Source organism: Erpetoichthys calabaricus, chromosome 8 (assembly GCF_900747795.2).
Source record: "Erpetoichthys calabaricus chromosome 8, fErpCal1.3, whole genome shotgun sequence".
NCBI lineage: Eukaryota > Metazoa > Chordata > Cladistia > Polypteriformes > Polypteridae > Erpetoichthys > Erpetoichthys calabaricus.
This window is the reverse complement of record NC_041401.2, coordinates 72,205,806-72,233,055: the sequence shown is the minus strand read 5'-3', so window position 1 is coordinate 72,233,055 and position 27,250 is coordinate 72,205,806. Positions and strand designations below refer to the sequence as shown.

The 27,250-nt window shown below is 42.4% G+C and overlaps 1 protein-coding gene across 1 annotated transcript in view; it reads left to right on the top strand.

The window, feature by feature from the left end:
• LOC114655648 (LHFPL tetraspan subfamily member 7 protein) overlaps positions 1–27,250 on the top strand; it is a 268,732-nt gene that overhangs the window by 237,099 nt on the left and 4,383 nt on the right. The gene's annotated exons all lie outside the window — the stretch shown is intronic.

Below are 27,250 nucleotides of genomic sequence, written 5' to 3'. Positions count from 1 at the left end.
GAAGAGGCAAAAAAAAAAAACAAACTATTTGTTTCCCATTGTATCACCGTTTAAGAGGGGGCTTCAGAGGAGTGACCGCATCTCCTTGGGGTGTGTTCAGCCCCCGTCTTTACAATGCGAGTGGCAGAGACACGAAGTGGCTCACGAGTAGCACAGACTGGGGGGAGCAAGGGGGGGTTGGCAAGCAAAGCAAGCAGGGGCCAAAGCCCCCTAGTGTATATATATATATATAAATATATATATATATGTATGTATATATATATATATATATATATATATATATATACAAATTACTAAAGGCAAAGGTTAGGGAAGCTTCCCCGTATAATGTCCAGAATGACGAGTTGTCAAAAAAGACTGGTTTAAGTCATTTTGTAGAGAATACATTAGAAAAATAAGTACAGCACAACGGGTCTTTTATGTGATGGTGGCAGGGAGGAAATCTGATTAGGAGGAAGTGGAAACTACGTCATTAAATTGAGCCAGAAGTGATGTTTGAAGGCTTCAAAGTTTTGAGGTCTGTGTGTGTATACCTTTGACTTGAGATAGCCCCACAAGAAGAAATCACACAGAGCGAGATCAGGCGAACATGAAGGCCACCTGACATCACCACACAGGGAGATCAGCTTCCTCGGAAACATCTCTGGCCAAACTTTTCAAGGCTCTCCGTGCCATATGAGCTGTTGCGCCATCCTGGTCTGTTGAAAAAAGGCATCCACCACATCCATTTCTTCCAGTTGGGGCCGAAATGTGCCTCATCGTTGCATATGACGATGGAATCTCGATGAACACTTTGCAGAATATTTGCGCACAACTCTCTATGGCTCTCCCAGTCTCTCTCAGTGAGTTCCTGCACTACCATCATTTTGTGTGGATGGAAATTAAGGTCATGAAAAATCCTCCTCAAAGACGTGTTGGAAATGCCTAAGGCAGAAGCATATTTGCGTGCTGAACGTCTAGGAGACTACAAAATCGATGCCCTTACAACTTGGATGTTTTTAGGTGTTCGTACAGTCCGAGGATGTCCAAGTGATTTTCTGTTTAATGTACTACCCATCTGTCTAAATTTAGCCACCCACTGAAGAATTGTTTTCCGATTTGGGACGACACCATTAGGAGGAATGCTGAAGTGCATTTGAAAGGTGCATTGCATAGTGATGATGGATTCGTTATTTTTGAAGAATGCTTCAATAGGGAAAGCACAGTGCACACCGGACCAAGGCATGTTGCCGACTGAAAACTACAAGGGATTGCCTATCAAAGGGTATCCACCCCAACCCACTCGGCTGCCTCTACCTCACGCAATGACCTTGAGAAATGTGGCACTTCATTTTGGCTCACCCTGTATATATATATATATATATATATATATATATGTAGAGAGAGAGAGAACGTTGTTACTGTCGCATTTGCTTTAACACACTATCGTAGCCATCTGACTTCACAGTATGTCAGTTTAGACTTGCCGGTTAGCTTAACGTGCTAGGCCACACTATGATGGTATATTTTGCAAACAATACAGCTGACATCTCCATTCACACACTGGTAAAGGTGCCATGACTTTCTCTCCATTTAAATGTTTTTTTTTTCCTTGATCACAACATCAGTCTGTGTGCCAACTGGACCATGAACACAATTCACTATTTCCTGCAGGATGGCCTATTGAATTTGGCTCAATAAAAGTGCTGTAAAGAATATGCAACATCTGTGGATGGGTCATTTCTCTATGTTTAGATGATGTTAAAGCAGTTTGTTACAGTTAAGCTCTGAAATTTCACTGTGTGCAATTTATCTTACTTGAAATGGAAGCCAAATGGCTGCCTACATACCACCGGTTTGGCTCAGGTTGTACACTAGTGACTCTACACACCTACAGCTATAGAGGAAATATCAAGGAATGGTGCCCAACTGAAATGAGTAAGATGCTGCAGGCTTTATGGAGCAAGAATTTAGAATGGATGTTTAGACTCAATGACTAGAATGTCAAACTTTATTGTAGATCTCCGTTGCTCCTTAAGATGTCAGTAATTCTGTTGTTAAAATCAATCTGCGCATGTTGACTTGAAAATCAGATGGCGTTACCTTACCTATGTAGATGCACTGGTTCAGGATTATACAATCTCAATAAAACAGTAAGAAACCGAATAACCAGATGTGGAGCTCTGCAGTTTGCATTTAGGACAGCAGGAGCTGAGCTGTGGGTCAATATGGCACATGTTTAGCTTTACATTGAAGGCCTCTTTCATGTCCTTGAGGAGCAGTGCCAGACATCCAGTAGAAGATGCCAGAAGAAGAATGCATGTGTAGCTTTTAACTACTGCAGTTACAAAGTGTGCAGGGGGGCAATATTTTTCCAAATGTTGGTGTCAGAACGTTGGGATACAGTAATCCCTCGCTATATCGCGCTTCGACTTTCGCGGCTTCACTCTATCGTGGATTTTAAATGTAAGCATATCTAAATATATAACGCGGATTTTTCGCTGCTTCGCGGGTTTCTTCAGACAATGGGTCTTTTTACTTGCTTCCTCAGTTGGTTTGCCCAGTTGATTTCATACAAGAGATGCTATTGGTGGATGGCTGAGAAGCTACCCAATCAGAGCACGCAGTTAAGTTCCTGTGTGCTGCTGATTGGCTCAGCGACGGAGTGCTGCATTAACCAGGAAGTCTCATCTCACTCATTCATCATTAACGTGCTCCTGCTACTACTTCAGGGGCCGTGTCCAAGCGCCAACAGAAGATGCAAATGATTGCAGAAAAGGTGAACGTTTTGGATATGCTGAATGAAGGGAACAGCTACACCGCTGCAGGCATCAATGAGTCCACGATTCTTTTTATTTAAAAAGGAGGAAAAGCATATAAGATCTACGGCCGCAGTGTCCTTTACCAGGGCGCAAAACGAGTTGCAAGTGGACGTGATAAGGCAGTAGTCTGGATGGAATCTGCTTTAGGGATTTGGATTGAAGAGTGCTGGAAGAAGAACAACGGCTGTGCTACACAATCGCCTGAAGAGGCTCCTTTAGAAGAGCTGTAACGCTATCCTTTGTTGTGCAGTAAAATTAAACTCATCATTATCGGACAAGTCGTCGTGTCATTGTTGGTGAGTAACCATAATTAATTATCTACGTACAGTACTTATTACATGTACATAGTTTAGTGTCACTGTACACACATTTTACTGTATACAATTTTTCTTGTATTGTACGTATTTATTGCTGGTGGCCTATCTGTCGTAATGGCTGTAACATATGTGATATCGGAGACGCTCGATATTTTTAAAATAATATTTAGGTTTTACTGTATATAAACTGTGTTGACATACATAATTTCAACGAATCTTACCTAATATCTAAGAGAATACAAAGGGTTTATGCTGTATAATTGTGCAGTGTTTATAATAGTGTGGGAGAGTTTATAAGGGCTTAAAATATATAAAAATAACCATATGAGCATATGGTTTTTACTTCGCGGATTTTCACCTTTCGCGGGGGGTTCTGGAACGCAACCCCCACGATGGAGGAGGGATTACTGTACTCCTAAACCTGGTACGCAGAATGACGTATTGGGAAATTCTTGAATTTAGTGGGATGCCTGCTAAAATTCAGGAGTAGAGATAGACCGACAGAGCTGAGAAAAGTATTAATAAAAAGGACATTATCAGTAGGCCGTAGCTGCTAAAAGGGCTTGTGAATCGATGAACCAACCTATACTACACTCTGAGAAGGTGGAGGCATACTTATAATTTTATAAATTTGAAATAAAAAATTGTGTCTTCAATTTTCCAAGTCTGTATGATCCCAGTCAGTACATGAGACACTGAGTCAAACACAGCAATGCTGGGAATGAGCCATAAACTCACTTACTGCACCTCATAAAAGAATTGTGGGCAGTGGCCGCCTATCCTGGACAATGTGCCAGTCCATTTACAAGGCACAGTCCCATATTCACTTCCACCAAACCAGACAACCTGGGTTGTAGAATAAAATCCAAACAGATACGGGGATAATGTGCAAACTCCACAAAGACCAACCAGGGCAATAATTGAAGCTGTGAGAGTGTAGCGCTCTGCCGTCTTCTTTATTTATTTACTTCCCTTCGCTGCCACAAGACACTCAATAAGCTGAGAAGGGAATCTTCCACGTTAAGACCAAAAGAACATGCATACTTTACTCAGAAAGCACCACAGCACACGTTTGAACCCTTTAAAGGTCTAACAGATGTGAGGGGACAAAGTTACCCACCTTGCCATTGTGCTATGATCTAGCAGAAATATTTAGTATGCATCTAAATACCTTCAGAATGAGAAATTCTCCTCCTAAATAAGCCTTTATGACTGCTTGTAATCGATGGATGGATGCTTTGCCAGTCTGAGTTCAGGGTTCTGCTGGTTTCCATGTAGTGATAATGTCATGTGGGTCAAGTGACAAGGCAGAAGTGGTGCTGTGGAATCTTGACTTCATTATGACATCTCTGTGGGGTTTCCATTTGTGTCGAACAAATTAAGCAGCGTGCCATAGCAACAACACAGGAGTAAAGTAATTTGATTAATTGCACTGTCGCCTCTTCACAGCAGCACTGCTGTTGTTTGTTTTTGCTTTGTTTTCTATTTGATGAGCTGTATGTACAAAAAGGCTGCAGTGCACTAGGTCAGGCATACAGACAGGCAGAACGAGCAGGAGGAAATCTCAATCCAAATTCGAACTGATGGCACATTGCTTACCTTTTTGGTCTTTCAATTTTGCATTTCCACAGATTTTTCTAAAACACCTTAAAAAGCCATTTCTTTGACCAATCATCCAGCATAATACCCACTTGCGTATTTACTTGGATACTTAACTGGTTAAATTTTTCTTTCTTTCACATTTAGTGTGGTGCTCAGTTAAACCCTGCTTACACGCAGAGCTGTTTGTCTCTCTTTCCTGACATCCTTCTGGGAGACACCTTTTCCGTCATAGTGACAACAGCGGAAATCTACATGTATCGTTCTCCCCTGGGTAATACCACCGTGGGTCTCATCTGCCTGTTGTGTGTTATTCTAATAAGCTGCTGCTCTCTGCCATGGGACTCGTTGTTACTTTGATACTTGAAGGAAAAGTAACAAACCCCCCCAAGCACCCGTAAATTTTCCATTTGTATTGTGAGACTCTTATTACTGCTGGGACACACTACTGCTCACTGAAAGTAGATAGTTTCTACATACACGTAGGCTACTGGACTAACCTCCTCCAGATGAAAGATACACACGGAAAGAACTGTAATGGACTGTGATCTTTGAAGTTGTCCCTGATTCAGGTCTATTGGAAATAAATAATGAAAAATAATAACTTATAAGGTGCCCTGTTACCATAGATTTCCAAAAGGCCACTAGCAAAGTCACAGACGAGTACTCAGGTTAGCACCATGGCCGTGTGGCCCTTCACTCTGTCTCTGTGACACTCTGCCTTTCACCCATGTTATGTTATGCTTTACAGCTTCATTTTTTTCTGTTCTCCCAGGGTGAACTTTTTCAGGATCATAGTAGGTGTGGAACACGTAGATTCTGATTTTCTTCACAGTTTTCTTATTTGAAGTTTATTTAAATTAGTTGAAATATTTTCGCATCCTTTTCAACGGCATCTTTGTTTTCTTGGGTGACACCATTTTAAGGAGCGGTTGCTATCAAGTTGCTAAGGAAATGACCTAAATTGATGTCAGAAGCAAGACGGTATAAAGGTCACGTTGAGAACTTCCTCATTACCGGAGTTTATGGAGAAAAGAACAATGTTTAGCATGTTTAGCATCCTGGTGAAACATAATGGAATACTGGCAACAATTTAGGGTTTCGTTTCCTGATTTGATGACAGTGTTCATTTGATTTCCTATTTATACGTTTGCATGCCCGTTGGTGTGGTGAAGTGAATTGGGGGTCTGTGGCAGTGAGTGATTTTAGTAAAAAAACAAAAAACCAATATAGCTTAAGCTGGGAGGGTGTGGGCCTGTGCTACGGGAACGCCACCTGGCTGCATGGTGTTTAATGGAGAAAGTGATCGATTCCATATTTACATGCAAACACGATCACCTTGGCTGGTTTCCTCATTGATGGCCGTTATACAAAACATCTGCATCCGCAAAATATATTCAGAAGTCTAAATAGGACAAAAAAGACATCAAGAAGTAAGATGACAGAGAGAACAGAAAGAGATGGGAGGAAATCAAGGAAGAGAGATAGAATAGAAGGAGAAAAAGACTAGACTGGGTGCACAAACCAGTGTGGTGGATAGGAGGCAAGGCAATTGGGAGGAGGCCATTGCGGTGAGCAAGAAGAACAGCACTCCAGTGGTGGGTTGCTTCTGCTGAGCATTGGTTTCAGTTTGACGTATGGGCGTCTAGAGATTATGGTGGGACAATTGCGCCAGGCTTTAGGTGACCCAGCAGTGACCAGCTGAGGTGGCTACAACAAAAGTTACTCATTGGTTCACCACGCTTGCTGGTCTCTCAGCCCCACTGAGCAGAACTGATCCATGAATGGAGGAGGCAAAAGAGATAGAGAGAGTAACTGTGGTCTGCAGAAGAATAGAAAGCAGGTTATCCCAATTTTAACTCTGCGTTTTGAAACGTTGATTTTAACATTCTTTTGGATTATTTACTGGATTGATGTTAACTCCCACAGAGCACTTGTTGTTGTTTGTTTTCTTAATCCACTAGTAAATCCTCAGTTCATGTCTATGGTAGAAAGACAAGGACAAAAGATAAAGATCTGGGGAGGATCCGCACAGTATATTGTAAATTTCGCTGCAATGAAAAAGCGAATGTTAGTTGAGAGTATTCTCATAGGACTGAGTCCAATACAAGACTGCTGCAGGGAAGAGCAGGCGATTCTTTATAGTCGAGGGAAAGAAAGAGGCGGACCCTCTAGACGAGGAGGGTGGAAATTACGTCATCAGGGGTGTGTTCTGTAACTGGATACAAGTGGGTTTGATCTTATTTGTTCCTGCAAGGAAGGAGAGCAGGCATTAGCGCACATGATTACGCCAGTATATCGGCACTTTGGAAACAACCAGACCCTGCTGCTGCCTCACTTGCGCGTGTGTGTGTGACACTAGCAATGTCATGAGGAAAAGGAACTTTCCAAGGCTGCAGGCATCCTGGGGCATCACAGTTGGCTCACGTCTCCTCTTTTGGTTCTTTGTAAAGATAACCTTCACTGTCTGTGGCTGTACAACCTTGTAGGGGTTGATGTTATATCTGACCCTCCATTTTTTAACCTTTCTAATATAATTAAGGGTTGCTGGGGTCAGGGTCTATCCCATTGCAATACTCCATTGTAGGACGCGCTAACTCTCATACCCACTCAAGAAGTGACTGAGCTGGCATTCAGATGCAGAATCCTGAAACTGTGAGACAGCAGGACTGACCACTGTGTCACCACACTGCCCCATTACTGGTATATACATTGTAACAGATAGAGGCTTTGTCCACCTCTTGACCCCTCAGGTACCACTCTGAACACCAGGTAAAAGTATAAATGGTATTTATTTTACTATTATGTGCACAAAGCACTCCCCACACCACACTATTCATACACTACACAATTTTCAATACTACAAACTCTCCTCCTCGCCCAGACACTTCGCCCTCCTACCTCCCAGCTCAGCTCAGTGTCTGGGCTTTCCCACAGTCCTTTTATATCTCCTGACCCAGACGTGGTTCCTGGTCAAACCCACAAGTCCTTATTCCCTCCGGGTCAGGGTAAACAGTCCTTTCTTCAGCCCGGGAGCACGTCGTTCCTTCCTGTCACGTGATGATGACGCACTCCCGGGTTATAGGGCACCACTAGCCCCCCTACAGCGACTCCCAGTGGCCCCCAAGGTATCCAGCAGGGCTGTGTATACAAACTACAAAGTCCATGAGGCCCTGCTGGAACTCGGGGCACCATCATGCTGTCCGGAGGGCTCCTCCTAGCGGCCTGGGGGTGGCGACCGGAGTCTGTAGCCGGTCGTCCATCACAACATTTAAACATCGAGCTGCAGCAGTGTCCCTTGATGTACAATCTCACATGTGTGTGGTTTTGTTAACATATTCATAGCGACTGAAGAGCAGTGAGGTCTCATAATTCTGGATCATAGAGAAATATTGTGATATGCATGGCTTTTGGGTTAAACATATTAGTAAATATGATGTCCGCTGAGAAAAACTGGGAAGGATTGGTTAAAAAACACGCTGATGATCTTAGATCAGAGGTCTGTAGTGAGAATGAGAGTTTGTGTGGTATACTAAAAGCTTGAATCTGGACATTTCCTGAAATAAATACAAAATATATTACTGTATATGTGATTCTTCTTCAGACAAGATTAGGAATGTGTCCACAGCCTGGAAACACATTACTGTATAGCTTGCAGCTAACAAGAAAAATGCACCTAGAGGCTGATGAACTATACTTTTAATGATTGATTCCTCTGCACAAGACACAGAAAGCTGAAAAGAAATCAGTCAGCTACTGTATATCTTCAACTCATTGAATAAGCTGCATTAATATTCATCAGGCTGCTGCTTTATATGCAGAGCTCAATAGTCCAGTGAGTTTTTTAATATTCTTTTCAAGTGGGGAGATAAAGAGCGATACTGAGCCCTCCCCATTGTTATTTTGAGGGACTCCTATAAATTAACATTACACCTCCTGTTTCACCCATCTTTACTAGAATAATGGCGTCATGGTTGCTTTCCATAATTAACCTTTGGGAAGCACACTGTAAGTTTCTTTTATTCATATTCATAAAGAGCTGATAAATCAGAGACCTCGATGAATTAAATGTTTTAGAGGATTAAACCAGGCCTCTGTAGTGACCAGCCATTTTAATGCATTTTAAAGTAGAGTGCATGAAAATATGTGTTTGGGAATATGATCTGTCAGTTCACACAAAGAATGTTTTTTTTTCCCCAAATATAAGGATAAATGGGCAATAAAAAAAAGAGCTCAAGTCACAGATACAAAAGAGGACGCTGAAGCCTGGCGTTTCTGTGCATCAGGGAAACAGACACCTTCAAGAAATATCTGCCAAATCCTGACTGCTCTTCAGATGCATATCGACATCACCACCTGCTTTTCGGTAGAGACCGGGGCAGCTGTGACATTTTGTGAAATTACAAGTTGACTTGTTTGTTTGACATCTCTGGTAAAACATCACCTATGAAGAGCGAGGTCACGCTGACTCCCACACGATGCTGTGCTCACAACATTGAGACAGAGAGTTGATCTGTAGACTGGAAAACTGAGGCTGACTCGAAATACCCCGGAGAGAAATGTGGTCTGCTTGACAACACTGAAATGGGTTTTCTGTACTCTGACTTCTGCAATTTCATATGGAGTGATACTTTATAGGTAGAGCATGGCAAGAAATCCCATAGTAATATTTTTCTCTTTAGTTAATCATTACATTCTTGTCAAAAGTTTAGGTTTGATTTGTTAATGTCGCACTTGTCGATACATCATTTCTTTGTCTATCTGCATTTCATCAACGCATACATACAGTGTTTGGCTCTGTGTGTCCATGTCTTCCTCTTGGTAAAGACACACAACATTGGCTAACTAGCATTTTAAATCTTACTGGTGTGGCTCATAGTAACAAAACACAGTATAAAACATCCAGTTCAGGGCCATAGGGACGTGGAGCCTCTCCCATCAGGGTGGCACTTACACTTCTGCCTAATGCTGGCACAGACTGGGAGAAAAACTGGAAACTGTGGGGACAATGAGAGAACATGAAAACTGCACATGCCCAATGACCGAGTGCAGGGGTTCATGAGTAAACTTGCTGTGCTCCCCGGCTTCACCCAGGAAATTTCATAAGACAATGGGCGTCAGTTATAGTGCCATTGGTTAATTTGGTGTATCAGAAGTGCTAAGTAACAAAATACTTTTCTGTATACAAATTTTTTATGCTTTTTTCAACAAAGGCTAATATTATTGGCAGGCAGTGTGGTGTAGTGGTTAAGGCTTTGGACTGAGGACCTCAAACCCTGAGGTCGTGGATTCAAATCCTGCTTGTGCTCCAATTAGAAAAACAAAAGAAATGTCACCAGTTGTATCTCAGAAGGTTGTAAGCTGTCCTGAATAAAAGTATCAGTCAGTCATTTTCTAACCCACTTTGTCCTCAACAGGGTTGTGGGGGGTGCTGCAGCCTATCCCAGCCAGCATGGGGCACAAGGCAGGAACAAACCCTGGACAGTATGCCAGTCCAGGGCGAACACACACACGGGCCAATTTAATGTCGCCAATCCACCTAACCTGCGTGTCTTTGGACAGTAGGAGGAAACCAAGAAGAAACTCACACAGACACGAGGAGAGCTGTGAGAAGCTGCCCAGACACAGACAGACGGACACCACACGTTTATTATACATAATTTACAGTCCAATAAAGTGCACAACCCAGTGCCTCAAGCACCAAACTCCCCCAAAGTCCAGGCCTCTCTCAGTCTCTGCCTGCTCTTCAGGCCGCCTCCACTCTCCTGCACACAAACCTTGTCCACTCCTCACCCGACTCCAGTCCTCCTTTGCAGGGAGGCGGCCCCTTTTATAAGTGCCCGGATGGGCTCCAGGTGATCCCCGACACTCCCTAGACACTCCCCTGTGTGGCGGAAGTGCCGGCTGTGTTCCCAGAAGCCCTCCAGGTGTTCCCAGTCTTCTTCCCCCCAGCACTGCCTGGTGTGGCGGAAGTGTTGGGATTCCGGGTCCTTCAGGCATGGGGGCGCCCCCTGGCGGAGACCACGGGCCCCTACAGGGTTGGGCTTCCAAGCCCTGCACCCGTGGCCCCCAAAGGAACCAGGGCGGTCACCCCCTCGTGATCTGGAGGAGGCATAAGAACCTCCTCCTGTCTTCCTGGGCGTCCCGGCTGGGTGCCACAGAACATGCAAACTCCACACAGGGAGGACTCAGGACGTGGTCCTGGTCTCCTTATTGTGAGGCAGCAGCGCCACTGTGCCACCCTCATAAAGGTATCAGGCACATAATAATAACATTATTAGGTCACTGGAGCTGCTTACTCTTGAACATGCTATGCACAATCGTCCGTAAGTAAAACATCACTGCAGTACATCAAGTCTTGCTTTATTCTGCTTTTTCTAGTGACTTGGTGTTCGTTGATGATCATTGCAAAACAATTTTACAGGAAAGTGTATTCTTTTCAATTGAAATGGGTAATCAGTAGGAATAATGTGAAATTTGAGTATATAATTATTATTTTCATTAGTTTCCATTGTAATATTCATCAGTTCTATGGGGTCCCATTTAAAGTCTGCAGATGTGAATGAATATGCAAAGCAGCGCTTTATGTGAATTTACGGAAGTGCTGGTACCCTGTGTGTTTCACTGATGTCTTAACGTGAAGAGTGAGAAGCATCACGGCACAACTTCTGTGGCTTCCCCATTTAAAATTCAAGCGCCCTGATCGGAGATTGATGATGGAGTATTGTGCGGGTTAAGTGATGCAATCGAAGAGCGAGGGGTTGGGGGACTCAGTGCTGTGACCAGGTGCTAGAAAGGGCAGAACAGAAAATCAAGATGAAAGCCAGTACACATCGTTCTGAACTTTCTCTGTCCATTCCATTAAACGATTGTGTTTCTTTTTTCTGTCCAGGACACCAACCTGTCTTTAGTCATCCGTCCACCCTATTGGTTAGTGGGGCTGTCAATTACTTCTGCGTTACTTCATTTGCATAAAGCCCCCTGTCAGCACCGCCCAGAGCATGTATGTTAGCATAACATTAATATCCATCCATCCATTTTCCAACCCGCTGAATCCGAACACAGGGTCATGGGGGTCTGCTGGAGCCAATCCCAGCCAACACAGGCAGGAACCAATCCCGGGCAGGGTGCCAACCCACCGCAGGACACACCCACACACCAAGCACACACAAACACGGGCCAATTTAGAATCGCCAATCCACCTAACCAGCATGTCTTTGGACTGTGGGAGGAAACCCACGCAGACACGGGGAGAACATGCAAACTCCACGCAGGGTGGACCCGGGAATCGAACCCAGGTCCCCAGATCTCCCAACTGCGAGGCAGCAGCGCTACCCACTGCGCCACCATGCCACCCTAACATTAATATTGACAAATAAAACATTTATCAACAAGTAAAAAACATCCATCCATCCATCCATTTTGCAACCTGCTGAATCCAAACACAGGGTCACGGGGGTCTGTTGGAGCCAATCCCAGCCAACACACGGCACAAGGCAGGAACCAATCCCGGGCAGGGTGCCAACCCACTGCAGAGTAAAAAACATGTATTTGCTAATTATCTTTTTTCCATAATGTTAACAAATTTCAGTCTATTCAGGCAAAGCATTCTTGAGATTTTAGAGTATTTAGTTTTTCTATGGTAGGGGGCTTTTCACCTATAAATACTGATATGTCCTTTCATAGTGGGCACCTACTGACTTAGATGTACCCTCCTGCGAAATGTCAGCTTTTTAACTCAACAGGAAACTGTTTTTGATGACGAGTGAGGCAGACAGTTAGTCAATTCTGCACTTAATATCTAAAGATATGGCCTGCAGTGCCAAGGGGTCCCAAACAGAAGGCTCGGACTTTACCTACATGTCTGTCACGTGTTACAGAACCAGACCAGGGAGCTGAGAAGGCCTTTATTGCACAACTCAATCATAACATTCACCCACAAATCAACTGTACTGAGCGTATCACAAATGGATCAGGCATAGTCATTATATCTGAACATTGTTGGGGTTTTTTTTGTCGGCATCTTGAATTAAGTTTTTGACATGAAGCACCTAACTGAGGTGAACAATAACAAATGAAATGATAAAACACTTCAGTGAAAGGAGGTAGTAATTCTGTTGAAGGGTCTTGTGATGTCTACCAGTACGGCTGTGTTAATGTGAAGCTGCCACTCCATGGCCTGCCTAGTATAAAACAAGAAAGCAAGACACTTATCTTAATGCAGAAGGTGTTGAAAATGATCTGTGGGCCACGTCCTTGAGGAAGTGTGCACGCTATAACGGAGCATTCAGCGATACTAGATTATGATGGATGGAAAATTTGTTCTTGCCGGTGGTGGCGTTTGAGTCAGGGTAAATAAATGGCTTTATGCTACTCTTGCAGACTGCCGGCAATGAACAGTGTGTTTCAGCGCTAATGTAAGCTTTGCGGGAGACGGAAGCAAATAAATGCAAGTGTCCCCCCGACTCCCTGGGGATCTACAGTTGATGGCGCCATTTAGTATTGTGCCAAGCTGCCAATTACTCTGTGAGCACCGTCTGCAAACTGGTGCTAAGGATAAGAAGTAGTCCTCTGTGTGCCTTCTAATGAGTGAAAGGGGGGCGTTAAAGATTAGGGCTGCTAATGTGTCTGTACTGCGGCTGAGAGCGCTTCGTGTAGCACGGTATTCCACAAACGTGTTACATTGGCTGTCTTTACCTTTGGAGGGGTTGGCCACAATGCAGATGGGAGACGTTCCCCCATAGCTGACCTACTTGACTAGATATGCTGCCGCCATCTGTCCTCTTGTATTATCACTCTTGGGTTCACTTTTTAGATGGTTTTAAAGATTTTGATCTTTGTGTGCTAATATGCTACTCTACAATAATCACGCAATGTGTGTCAATAAAGAAAAATAAGATACAGACTGTAATTGTTGTACAAGTGCATAACTGTACTGGATGGCATAGTGGCACCGTGCAAAGCCCGCTGTCTTGTTGAGTTTTTGTATTTTTCTGTCCCCTGTGGCCATCTGACCTTCTCATCAGACTCATCTTTAGAGACTTACAATCCCATTCTTTATATATGGACTCCATTTCTCTATTAATTATATATCAATATTATGTAAGCGTGTATTATTTATTATTTGGACGTTACTTATTCATTCTTATTCTTATCTAATTTAAATTTAGTTTTCTTTACTTGTAACTGTTTCATTGATATCTTGTAAAGTATTTTGACCTTCATTCTGTGTATGACAATATACAGTGCAGACGAATGATGCTGTTTTTACTGTTGTTCAAAAGCCAGTCCTGGTCATTTGTGCAGAGTCTGAGTTTCTCCCCGTGTCTCTGTATATTTTCCTACAAATATTCTGGTGTACGGTGGCCCAGTGGTAGTGCTGCTGCCTTGCAGTTAGGAGACCTGGGTTCGCTTCCCGGGTCCTCCCTCCGTGGAGTTTGCATGTTCTCCCCGTGTCTGCATGGTTTCCTCCCACAGTCCAAAGACATGCAGGTTAGGTGCTTTGGTGATCCTAAATTGTCCCTAGTGTGTGTTTAGTGTGTGTGTCCTGTGGTGGATTGGTTCCTGCCTTGTGCCCAGTGTTGGCTGGGATTGGCTCCAGCAGACCCCTGTGTTCGGATTCAGTGGGTTGGAAAATGGATGGATGGATGGATATTCTGGTGTCCTCTGACACCCCAGAAAGAGACGGGTCATTTGGTGATTCTAAATCAACCCTGTGGGCCTGTGTGAGCGGACTCTGCATTGAACTGGTGCTCCATCCATTGTGTTCTTGCAGCTGAAGTGGCCATGATAGGCTCCAGCTCTCCAAAACCCTCATTGCTATTTCCTTTTGTTTTGTTTTTCATTCCATATGTAATATTTTTTGAGAAATATGCATGTGGTGCTTAGCATGGAGACCTGTAGACAAACTGCCTTGCCCAGTCCGACTCTGGATATGATCAGACAAGTCAGCATGTTGCAGACTTCAGACTGGAAATCACGTACCTCAGCGTACCTATATTTTAGGAAGTTGTTTATGGTCCATTGTTCTATTGTCTTCCCCCATTGATCTCATTTTTTTTGGTCAAAATAATTTTCCCTACGGTGAAAACATCCACCTATCAATCCATATTCTAAAGTCGTCCTACCTTAACTATACTAGGTCATACTAGGCATTTTTAAACATATTAGAAATTATTGGCACAAACTCTTGTAGTGTGAGCAGACAATAAAAACATGGATAAGCAGCGGCCAAACAAGGCACGAGAGGTAAAATTATTTTTCATATAAAGGAATCATTTGTCCCACACAAACAATAAGTGATATATATTTTAAGACTGCCCCTTACTATGGTAAACTAGGGGGCTTCACCCCCTGCTCACTTTGATCACCAACCCCCCGGCCTGCGCTACACGCCAGCCACTTCACGTCTCTGCCACTCGTGTTTGTGGATTTCACTTTCACCAAACAACAAATCTTTTAATTCTCGCAGATACGCCTCTTTATTGGGTAGAAACTCTACTTTTCCCTGATGGCAACACAAATTAGACGATCTACAAATCTCTGATTTCAAGTTTAAATCCAAACAATATATTTGATCTCTTTTCGCTGTTCCGTTATTTCACTGAGTAATAATTTACGCTTGTTTTTGCTAATGCGATCTTTACTATCATTTTATTGAGACTTTCGAATTTTAGTACTTTCATTATCTCTAACCTGCTCTGCATGTGTATCGCGCCAACGTTTTTTAATTCTTTAAGACGTTCTACTTTGTCTTTTATTTCTGGCCTCAGGTGTGCTTAAATCTCTTGGCACAAAGTCTCATCTCGCGGGACATGAAAGTATCTCTCTGAAAAAGTCACATCTCGTCCCGGGCTAAAACGTCTTGTCTGAAGCAAGCAGCACAGCATGACACCTGGTGACGGCTCTTTTTATGATGGCTTCCAGAGCAATATAAAGACTAAAGGAACACCACTTGGCAGCTGGTAACAACTTACTAGCCATTCATGGTCATCTGCAAAATGATGAGCATTTCTACAATTACCGTGTTCACTTCACCAGGCAACAATACAGAATTTGTCATTGTCATTCATTATTTGCTGCTTGATCAGTTTTTGTATATCTGTGTAAAAATCTGAGCTAATTGCTCACATTTGCTAACATCAATAACAATTTGGTTAATTGGGAGATGAATAAATGGACTAATAAAAAGTAGTCCTACAGTAGTAAACCATAATTTGTGTCTAGTAATTAGAATGTTTATTGAGCATTACATTTATTTTCATATAGTCATATATTGATAAATTAAATTAAACTGACTTTGGGTCAGCATGGTTGACTCAGTGGTTAGCAGACATGCCTGGCAGTTTTCAGTCCACTCACTGACTTGCATGTTCTTCAAAACGCATCCTGAAAAATGCGCAGGTTAGTTTAACTAACAGCTGACGCGATCGCCGTACACGACAGTGTGATCAACAAGACGAGATGAAGATGGAACAAGAGGGAGAAGGTCAAACAAAACACAGCCGGGGTTATTTTAACCAGAAAACTCTAGAAAACCAAAATGATTAATTCTGAAAAGTTCAGAAATTGAAGGCCAAGGAGATAAAAGTGAAGGGTCAGACAAAGGCTAGCAAAATAATCGCTTAGATATTGAAGATATCACATCGCCATCATATATTTTAGTCATGTGATAATTTTATGTTTTATGTCACTGGCTTAGGTATATTTTCTGTTGTATTGTCAATTTTTTTTTGTTATTATATAATATTTATCAATGTTGTTATGTACTGTGTATGAGCTTCAAGGCTACATTCTGAATGCTTTGTGGGTGGAGCCCAAAGAGGCGGGGCTACCATGATGTAACTATTGAGGGACCGCCCCTCTGCCTTTGTAATCTGAGTGTTGGAGGTTCAGCATCATTTTGTAATGTTGTTTTGACTCCTGATTTATTGAATTTTTGCTCTCGCTTGCATTCTGGTTTGCTGATTTAAATTTGCTGGCCTTTTTTAGGTACAGTATACCTATTTTTCTTTTCCTTCCAGTTTTGCCATAATTTGTGCTTCATTTTGTTAATATAAAATAAATTCTTCCTTTATAACAATTCATTGTTTGCCTTGCCTTCTTAAGCCAGTAGTTCTACAAGTTGGGTGTTTTAAGCTCCTGCTTGAAGGGCATTTTTGTGTATTTCTGACTTTTAAAATGATTTTCTTGCACTTTTAAAGCCAGTGCTCCATTTTGGGCCTTTGCAGGCCAGAAAACCTGCTTCTTGAGTTTAGTTCTAGCTTAGGCTAAAACATATTCTGGGGCAGACTGATGAGATCCTAATCTGGCTATTCGGCCTATAGTGTGGCCTGCACACCCTTGTACCATCTTGTGTGCTGCTAAATGTTAACAATGGAATCGCATGTCCCGAAGCTGCCATTGAGCCCTTTTCACACATCGCCATTTTTTTTTATGACAGGTAAGCTCTCTTCCAGTTAATGAAAGCAATGGCAGAATCCCAAAACAAAATCTTTGGCTGTGTTCAAATTCTAAACAGAACTGTCCCTGCCTGAGTTTCCACAGCTTTCCCATTGATGAAACACAGTAAAGGGAAGAGATCAGATAAAAGCACCATGCCGTTGGATGCCATTGCAGTGCTGACATTACTTGTAGCGTTGTCTTAAGATTGATCTTGTACCTTTTTAAATGGAACAAAGTTAGCGTTGTATTGATATGGGAATTGGCTGCTGAACGAGCAAATGCTTGTCTTGAAGTTAAAGCATGAGAGTCCGTGCTGATAGAAATGGCACAGCAGGCCCCTTCTCAATGGAATCCAACTGGGCACTGGCACCGACTCCTAGTCAGTAGATACAACTTAACAAAACTGCAATATGAACCGTACGTTTACATGCTGTATGTTTGCATGTTTCATGTCAGGAACGCAATAACTCACATACAACAAACATAAAAAGACTTTATTTATTGTATGTTACAACACGCAGCACGAGCGAACGTTAACTATAATAAAACAGGATTCCTGAAAATGTTAGCACACTGGCATAAGAAAGTTAACAGACATACCTTTGTAATTATGAAAGAATTCCTGCATTGAATCGTTACCATCTCTGTCCAGTGTTGATGCTTTTGTTATGTGGTGCTTTTCAAGGATACTTGAAGTGGAAATAGAGACACGGAACACAAACCCACAGGAGGTCCATCTACTTGTCTACACATCATTTTGTGTAAAGGGCCTGTCACATGGTTGGCAGTCACCATTGTAAATATACATAACAAATAGCAGCACCGTGATGAAGTCAACATCAAACAATAATGGAACGACGCCACAAGAAACTGTTTATGTTATCCAGAATTTTGGACGAAATGAAAAGCGCACCGCCATCTTAAATAACCGGGCAAATGTAACATCATGCACCGTCGCTTCCAGCAATCACATGGTGGCGATGCTGAACTGTTATTAATAACACGTAAACACAAAATGTCAGTAACTGCAAGGCAAAGCAATATACAAAATGGCGCCACAAAAATATTATAAACATAATAAAATATTTTCATAATCAAAAAAGTAATGTCAAGTCAAGTCAAGTTGGGGTCATGCACTGGTACAGTGTGTTGCTGCACCCACCACACAATGAAACAACTCGAGATCCCAGTTTGCAACCCCCCAGGCAGACACGTGGTCCAGTCCCACCTTCTGTAAATGACCCTCTATGTGCCACAGCCACGTGTTACGTGGGCGACCCCTTCACCTGGTCCAGCCACTCGGGTCCCCAATAATGAGGATCTTACGAGCCGGATCACCCTCGGGGAAACGCACAACATGGCCGTAGAGCCGTAACTGACGCTCCCTCACAATGCAGGTAATGTGTCTCATTCACAACTCCATGAGCAACTCATTCGACACAAAGTCAAACCAACGGTACCCAAGGTTTCTCCAGAGAGACACTGTACCAAAGGAGTCCAGTCTGTCTCAGGTCAGTGGAGAGCGTCCATGTCTCGCAACCATATAGCAAGACAGGAAGCAGCAGGACTCTAAAGACTTGGACCTTCATCCTTTTGTATAGATATTAGGAGCACCACACACCTCTTTCCAGTGACCTCATGTCCCCCCCATGCTCTCTCAATCCGTCTACTGACTTCACGGGAAGAGTCACCAGAGACATGAATGTCACTGCCAAGGTAAGTAAACCTCTCGACAAAGTCGACCGTCACTCCGCAGACAGACACACCGCTGATGGCCGTGCCCAAGAGGTCATTAAAGGCCTGGATGGATTTTTGATTTTTATCAGGACACTCAGACTCTCGAGCGCCCCGATCACAGCCTCCATTGACTCCAGGAAGATCACAGCATCGTCAGTAAAGTCAAGATCCAAAAAAAAAAAAGTGATATGGAGAATAGAAAATAAAGTGTGGGAACTCTTCAGCAAGGTAAAAAGCCTCAAAATTGTAACAGATAAAAATAAATAACAAGAAAATATTTCCACACAAAATTTCTTAGAAAACAGGAGTGATGCCAGGCGCTGTCATCTGCCCTTGTAGTTGAGGCCATCGGCTCCAGGGTCCTGTGATCCTACCGTACAACAGAGAACATGGAGGGCTAGAACGTCAATCCCACACTAGGTCCGCCTCGCATTTCCAGTCCCTCAGTGACAGATCTTTGCACTAAAATGTCCAGTTTCTGTGTGCTTCATAATTTTAATCAAGGAGTCACTTACACTTGAGCTTTGTTTCATAATTTCGTTAAATGTGAAAGTTTTCTGAAGTCTTAAATGATTTATTAGTCTGAAGGTTCTCTTTAGTGCACTGAAAACCAGTAAAAAGGAGACCCAGCTGAAGTGTGGGCTACGCCTGTTAGTGGATGAGCTCACTTGGAGGGGTTCCATCAGGACGATAATGAAGACGCGAGCCCGTGTAGAAATGCAGACAAAGAGCGCAGCTCCCTCGTTTTTTTGCATTTGCATAAGGGCTGAATGTGCCGCGCAGCAGAGGTAACATTTGTGCGTACTAAATGACAATCTTCCACATGAATAAAAGATGAGTAACACGGATATTCATGCAAAAAAATCTTCTTACATGCAATACATGCAGATATCGTGAACTAATGATGAGTGAGACCTAAAGACTGACTGTGAAGATGTCAACTGCACCCAAACGGCTTGATTGTTTTTAATGGCGTACGTAATGAAGATTTTTGCAGGATATTACATATAATGGACAGCATGATGGTACGGTGGCCAGTACTGCCACCTCACAGACCCAGAGACCTGGCTTGGAGTTTGTGTGTCCTCCTCTCCATCTCTCCATATCCTAAAGACCTGCAGTGGTCTGCCATTCAGGCCTGTGAGAATTGTAAATTAGGACCAGAGGTGTACTGAAGGCTGTAAAATGGTTCAGTGTGCAGTGCTGTTCAGTCCAGAGTTGGTTCTTGCCGGGCGCCCAGTCCTGCTGGTTTATTCTGCCCTCAACTCTGAGAAGGAATAAGCAGGTTTAGTAAAGAAATGATTGTGTGATTGTGAATTAATTACACCTCCTCCTCCTCCGTAATGTCGCCACATCGTGAAGGTGGTCTTTGTTGTACAAGTACAGTACTCATCATGTAGTTAGTCATTTGTAAAGTTTGTATTTGCATTTTAGCTAAGAACTGGTCAAAGTACTCGGTGCCTGCAGTCAATGAAGCAGGCTGTTCAAAAATAAACCGATTTGAAATTGAGTTAAATTGCTGAATGTCCGGACTACTCGCTATGTAGAATCAAGTATTTAAGCAGATTGAACATTACGTGGGAAACACTTCATTGGGGCATACATTCACTAAAGTTCAGGGCCGACACCTGGCGGTGGGCACACATCGGTTTACCTGTGACTGGTGGACGTGCGTCCTCTAAATTCCAACATCCCAGGATTTCCCTTTGCTGTGTATTCTCAGTAAGTCTGTAAAGTCGAAAATGATTTAAAAAATCGAACAGCATGTTAGTGCAGAGAAGCCTTTTCCTCTCGCGCACTGCTCTCCATTCTCTTCACACCTACATTAGTGCACCTTTTGTTTAATCACCACGGACCCTCATCTCTGACCTTGTCAGAGCTTTCATTATTCTGAAATGAGCCACCCTGGCTTGTACAAATTTGTGTAGTGGAACAAAATGAAATGCAAACGGTGCGGTTTAGGGCTGAGGGTTGATGTGCCACTGAGGCACTCATTAATCCTTGAGCCATTCCTTATATCGAATTCTTTGCTGGTTCTCATTTTTCTGCTTTAAATGCTGAAACACTGCTTTCTTCCCTTTTTCTACTGAATATTCTGTCATAAAAGTAAAAGGGGCTGCAGTTGCCCAGTGGGTACCAACTGGGTTTATAGTACCAGGCCCAAAATTGACCGGGTGGTGTTTTGGAAAGTCCAACCCGCAACATCCTAACACAGGGTCACGGGGGTCCGCTGGAGCCAATCCCAGCCAGCACAGGGTGCAAGGCAGGAACAAACCCCGGGCAGCTAGCCCACCGCAGGGCACACACACACACGGACAATTTAGAATCGCCAATGCACCTAACCTGCATGTCTTTGGACTGTGGGAGGAAACCCACGCGGACACGGGGAGAACATGCAAACTCCACGCAGGTCTCCTAACTGCGAGGCTGCAGCGCTACCCACTGCGCCACCGTACCGCCCTTTGGAAAGTCTTCCCTCAAAAAATTCAGTAATGTGAGAAACACACGGGTTCAAACTGCACCCAGAAGCCATCTGCCCTAACTGACAAGTCACATGGTATGACAAGAGAACACACTGACAACAGAAATGACGATTACCATAGAGGACTGGCTTACAGTAAGTGTTGTGTTGCTGTATATTTAGAGCTCATTTTTTTCCTTTAACACTGTATTACCATTCAGGCCTTGTTACTTGGACACCATTATGCACAGTGTTGACCGTAACACCTATATGAGCTTGTTGGACATCCCACCTCAAAGACCATGAGCATTAATATAGTGTGACCCCCAGCGGCTAACATTGCCTCAGAGAAGGCTTTCCTGAAGATTAACGTGTGTGTGTGTGTGAACTGCCAAAACAGCATTTGTGAGGTAAGGCACTGATGTTGAACAAGAAGATCCGTCGTACACTCAGTGTCCCATTTTATCCCGGTTGAGGTCTTGACTCTGTGCAGGCCACTCATCTCCTGTGTTTGTGCGCGGGGGGGGATTGATGCAGTCATGCTGGAACAGAAAAGAGTTTCCTCCAAACTGTGGCCACAAAGCTGGACGTGCACTAATGCTGAACGATTAATTGCATTGTTATCATTATTGCGAGAAGTCATTTCTGCGGTAAATGAATCGCTGCATCAAATATATGACTGCGATAAACTAAGCTGCAAATAAGTCAGGCAAGTAACTGAAGAATGGAATAAAAGTCTCTTTTATGAGGGGCCAAACAGGCCATAAATGATATATTTTTGTGCGTAATCTGTTGGTTCACATGTGAACACTACTGATTTATGAAATATATCATTTATGGCCTGTTTTGCCCCTCATATTCTTTCACACTCATAGCACACAATTTAAGAGGAGCAGCAGCAGATTTCTGTCCGTCAGCTTTTTTACTGGCAATGGCAGCGACAGTATGGATGTAGCCGAGACCGAAAATACTGGCTTAAAAGCAGAAGATCTGGTCCTCAAATGACTTTGCCTTTAAACAGGAGGACTATTTACAAACTCAGGTATTTGTTTATTCCTTTGAGAGGAGATACTGTATAACAAACTTGCTCCACCATTTGATACACACTCACAATGAGCAGAACAAAGAGTGCTGTTCACAAAAATGTGCAAGCAGCCCGGCCAGACTGAAGACAAAATGTGAACCATCTCTAACACAGCCATCGGTTTCCAAAGGTTTTGAATGTGTGTCACCATACGGGCCCAACGTCAAAAAGACACAACGTAGGCATAGTGTTAATAAAAAAAAGAAAATGTTTTGTGTACCTCATCAAGAACTTGATAAACAACATCAGATTCCATCCTCTTTGTATTTTTCCCAGTGTTGCAAACGGGTCCTGAATGAAGTCGAAGCACGAATGACAGATCTTTGGTCAAGCAGGACAACAGAGCCTGACCATTCATTTCATCGACCTTTTTTTTGAATTTTGAATTAACGACTCTGTGTTTACCGACGTCCTGCTTCCCTGAAGATCACAGTGGTGAAAATATAGCAATGGGATTACACGAGGCGTTGGCTCGCTGGTGTTTATGTAAAGATGGGCTAGTGTGTGTGTGTGTGTGCCGACAACGCGAAAAATATCATCAAAGCTACTGAAGACTGGAACTTGCTGTCACTAAGCGTTGATTTTATTTCAGAAATGTAACTGGATGATAACAACGAGTAATGAGGAGTTAGAAAGGCTTGCCGTTGTGTTCTGCCTTACACTTTTTATATTTACCGTATTTGCCAGACACTTTTACAGCGACTTAACATGCGTGCTATGTACATAAATGTTTCAAAAGCACTGGCAAACAGACCAGAGCTGCTAACACACGGGGCTCATGAGCGAAGGTAAAACGACGGCAGTGCTGGTCAGATGAGTGTTTGTTTATTTATTTGTTTATTTTCCTTCCTCTGCCTTTTCGCTGTAGTGCACTGCTGCCTGTTGTGTGATGTTGTAGGCAGTTGCACCCCAAGGCCTTTTGCTGCAATCTGATTTGATTGTTTTATTTATTTAAAATGTAGTGTTAAAGGCACAGAATTATTTTGTAAATATTTTGCAGCATGTATGGCTTTTTGCAGAAAACATTTTCTTTTTTGCAATAATAATTATCGACTAATTTTAGTGTTTTAATAAACAAACAGCTAACAATCTCAACTCATCGTCTGTATTGGCAGCATGTACAATTGGTGATACTGCTCAGTGCACAACCTTAAATCTCTGATTTAGCACATTAGTTATTTCAACATCAAGTTTATTGTTCATCAGAATTTATCCCAATATCGTACAGCCTTAAAGTGCACAATTGTAAAATATCTTTGTATGCTGTAGCATTAACAGAACTCTTCACTGGAAGCAAACCCTGAAAAACTGCCCCAGACCCTGAGCCCCCCTCCAGCAAGCTTTGCAGTTGTGACTGTGCAGTTCCAGAAGGTAGCGTTCTGCAGGCGTCCTCCAGACTTGGATTCATCCATCAGACGGCCAGATTGTCACTCCAGAAAAGATGTTTCCACAGCTCCAGAGTCCATTGCAGTGTACTTTATACCACTCCAGCCGACACTTAGCACTGAGCGTACTGCTCTTAGGCTTGTGTGCATCAGTGACTTCTCTTACATCCCCTTCTGTTTTCACATATGTCCTCCCCACAGCACAAAATTTACGAAAGGCAAATATTCAGCTGAGACATGTGACCTGGAGGAGGCACGCAGACTCTACTCAGCCAATCTTTATCCTATCCAAGTATTCAGTGGCTTTATTTTGCCCCACTACTGGGTCCCTGGGTTGTTTTTGAGTCATATATTTTTTCAGTAAATTAGCCTTTTTTATCATGTTATAGTTTGATTAACAAACAAGGTTTGCTGAGGCATTTCAATTGTTTTAACACAAGAGTTATACGTCGTATGAATATCATACTGTATATTGTCATGCAGCGCCGACCAGGAGGGATTGTGGCAGTATCATTCTATATCCTGATGATATGGATTTGAAATTGTTTTTGATTGAATCAATGTTGCAGATAATTGGGAAATGTGTAGTCCAGTCCAAGGTCACCGCTTGTGTACATTTTGCACATTCAACTTGTTTTGAATGTACAGTATTTTCTATGAGTATTACATTTGTCTTTCATATCCCAAACAGATGGATATTTGGTGATCTGGCAACTATAAATTAGCCTTTTGTGTTTATTTTCATAGCAGATCCTGTGATGGACAGGTGTACAATCCACGGTTTGCTCTCGACTCACACCAGTGTTTTATGGATAGATTCTTCCTACTCATAGCTCTTAAATGGAAAAATCAGGTTAAGAAAATGGATCAGAGTGTATATGACCAAGTGCTGCCTCACGGCTCCTCATCTGGTCATAGTCAGTGCGTATTGTGCTGTCTGGGAAAGACAGGCGTAGAGATAACAGGACCAGCAATAAACAAGGCTAAGCTCAGGAGCTTAAGATCCATCTGATCTGTTTCCTGAGCCAAGAGTGGTAACCAGAATCACTCAAGGACTAATATTCTTGAACCAGACAAAACAAGACCATGATATGCACCCCAGTGAGAAATGCTTGTTTTGATTTATATGCAGTCTCAAATGATTCAGTAATGTGGGTACAAACCTCTATACAGTCGCATCCTGGTGAATCTTGGAAGCTTGTCATAGCAGCCATCTACATACTGTATATCTTCACAAGATGGGCTCAGTAATGTACAGATGTATCAATGGGTGAGGTCTGTGGTTCACTGATTTCTAATTATGGTGTATCCCAAGCCTGTGTGTAAAGCAGCAATAGACATTTCATTGTTGGGATAGGGGGCATCTGTTACACAGCTCATCGTTGAGATGGGGGGGGCGCATCTGCTTGCGAAAATGCTAAGTGTGAAGTACAGTGTACTCGATTATGGCTTGTCATAGTGATTTCCATTCTGATCACACACTAATCCCACTCAACAGATCACAAATCTCACCAGTCAAGGGAGATGGTGAATTAACAGAAAAACTGCATACTGTACAGGGCACATCACTCCATCTCTGCTGTGCTGCTGGATATAGAAGCAACAATTAAGACAATCCCTGAGTGTTTAATCTTCTAATTTGTTTTCACAGATGGCTGTATTTATCTGAGTGACATGTAGCTAATAAAAATTAACAGCATATTACAGTGCTGTTATGGAGTTAGCATACCAGCTGGACACCTTTAGCAGCAGCTAGGAAGAAAACCTTTCCTCTCAGTTTTCCTTACTTTCCACTGCTCCAGTTCTACAGAGGTAGTACAGGAAACATTTTGCAGCACATTCTAAACAGGCTGCATGAACAGTATTGTGTATGTTCCACATTTCAGGTATCCATTGTTCAATTGATGACCCTCCATAGGTCATTGTTGATATCAATGAAGGATTCCCTACAGAATGAAAACTTATGCACAGATACCATGCCAGTAAAGGCATGTGATATAAAAAGTATAAATACCTATCTATCTGAAACATTACGTTGATCCTACTCGTATACTGTAGATACACATCCTTGATATTGAGCATAATGGCAATTCCTTGTATTTGACTCCTCAGCATTTCTACATCCATTGCATAAGAGAGTCATTGGGAACAAAAGAAGCAATGTACCCTTTTTAAAGGTGGAGAGATAAATTTATGGTAGATTATCGTAGATTTCACCTGGAAACTTAGCTATTTTAAATAATTTGACAATGTGTGATACCATTGCCAAATATTTATAAAAGACACTTCAATCTGTTTCTTCCCGGCTTTTATGACTTTAGAAAAAAATCAATGGTGTTTCCCTTTTGACAGCAAGTGAACTACCACGTTCTGGATACTGTAAATACAGCCCTTTAAATTCTTCAACAAACTTGTGTAGTGAAAGTGTAACAATAATGCAACAATAAATATCAAAAAGGAAAATAACACGGCACTGGAATAAATATTACCTAAACTTTACCCAGTCCAAAATGAAAACTACCTGTCATTTCAATCCAATTCAAGTACTTTTTGTACAGTACTCTTCACTGAACACAGGCCCAGAGTAATGCAACAAGTTTACCGATAAAATACTGATTTTGTTTAATCAACCCTATAAGTTCTGGGATTTTGTACACCTCCTCCCCTGCATTTACTTTAGAACATACTTAACATACTTAATGTGCTCTCCCATCAGCTTCAAGCTCACCACGTATTTGATAAGTTGGTTTTTGGAACATTTGCCTGAGAGTAAAAAAATGTTCAAGAAATACTGCAGGAGCAAAAATAAACTGAATCTCTCCCTGGTATGGGGCTCAAAGAATGGTGCAGAAATACTATAGAAAAACACTAGCTTACTAGACATAGGAACATTTCACAAGTTACATGTTAAAGGTTACAACAAATAATATGCATAACATTCTTAAACATACCTAATCCAATTCATGGACATGGAAGCAATCCTGTCTTTTGCAAAGCCCATTCACATACACATACCCATAATCAGTCAGGGCCAATTTAGAAACACCAATCGGCCTAGTTTGCATATTTTGGCACGTGAAAGGACTATCATAGCTCCTGAGATTCGAAACTAGAGTGTACACAAATATTTTCATTATATATACACACACTTTCAAGCATAGAAAGTTACATGTTGCCTATGTTGAAATTAGCTGGGGTAGTTCTGAAAACAAAAACCACCAATGCAAATCAACACTCTAACACAATGGATATTTTTGTCTACACTAAAGACCTCACTTCCCTTCCATTTTGATATATGCTTATGGTTTAAAAGTTAACAAAAAATTTTTAAAAAGCCACAATAGCATTGGGATGAGCTACTTTAGAGCATGACCACTGAAATTGTAAGAAAGAGGAAAATCCACAGGTTGCATTCATGAATA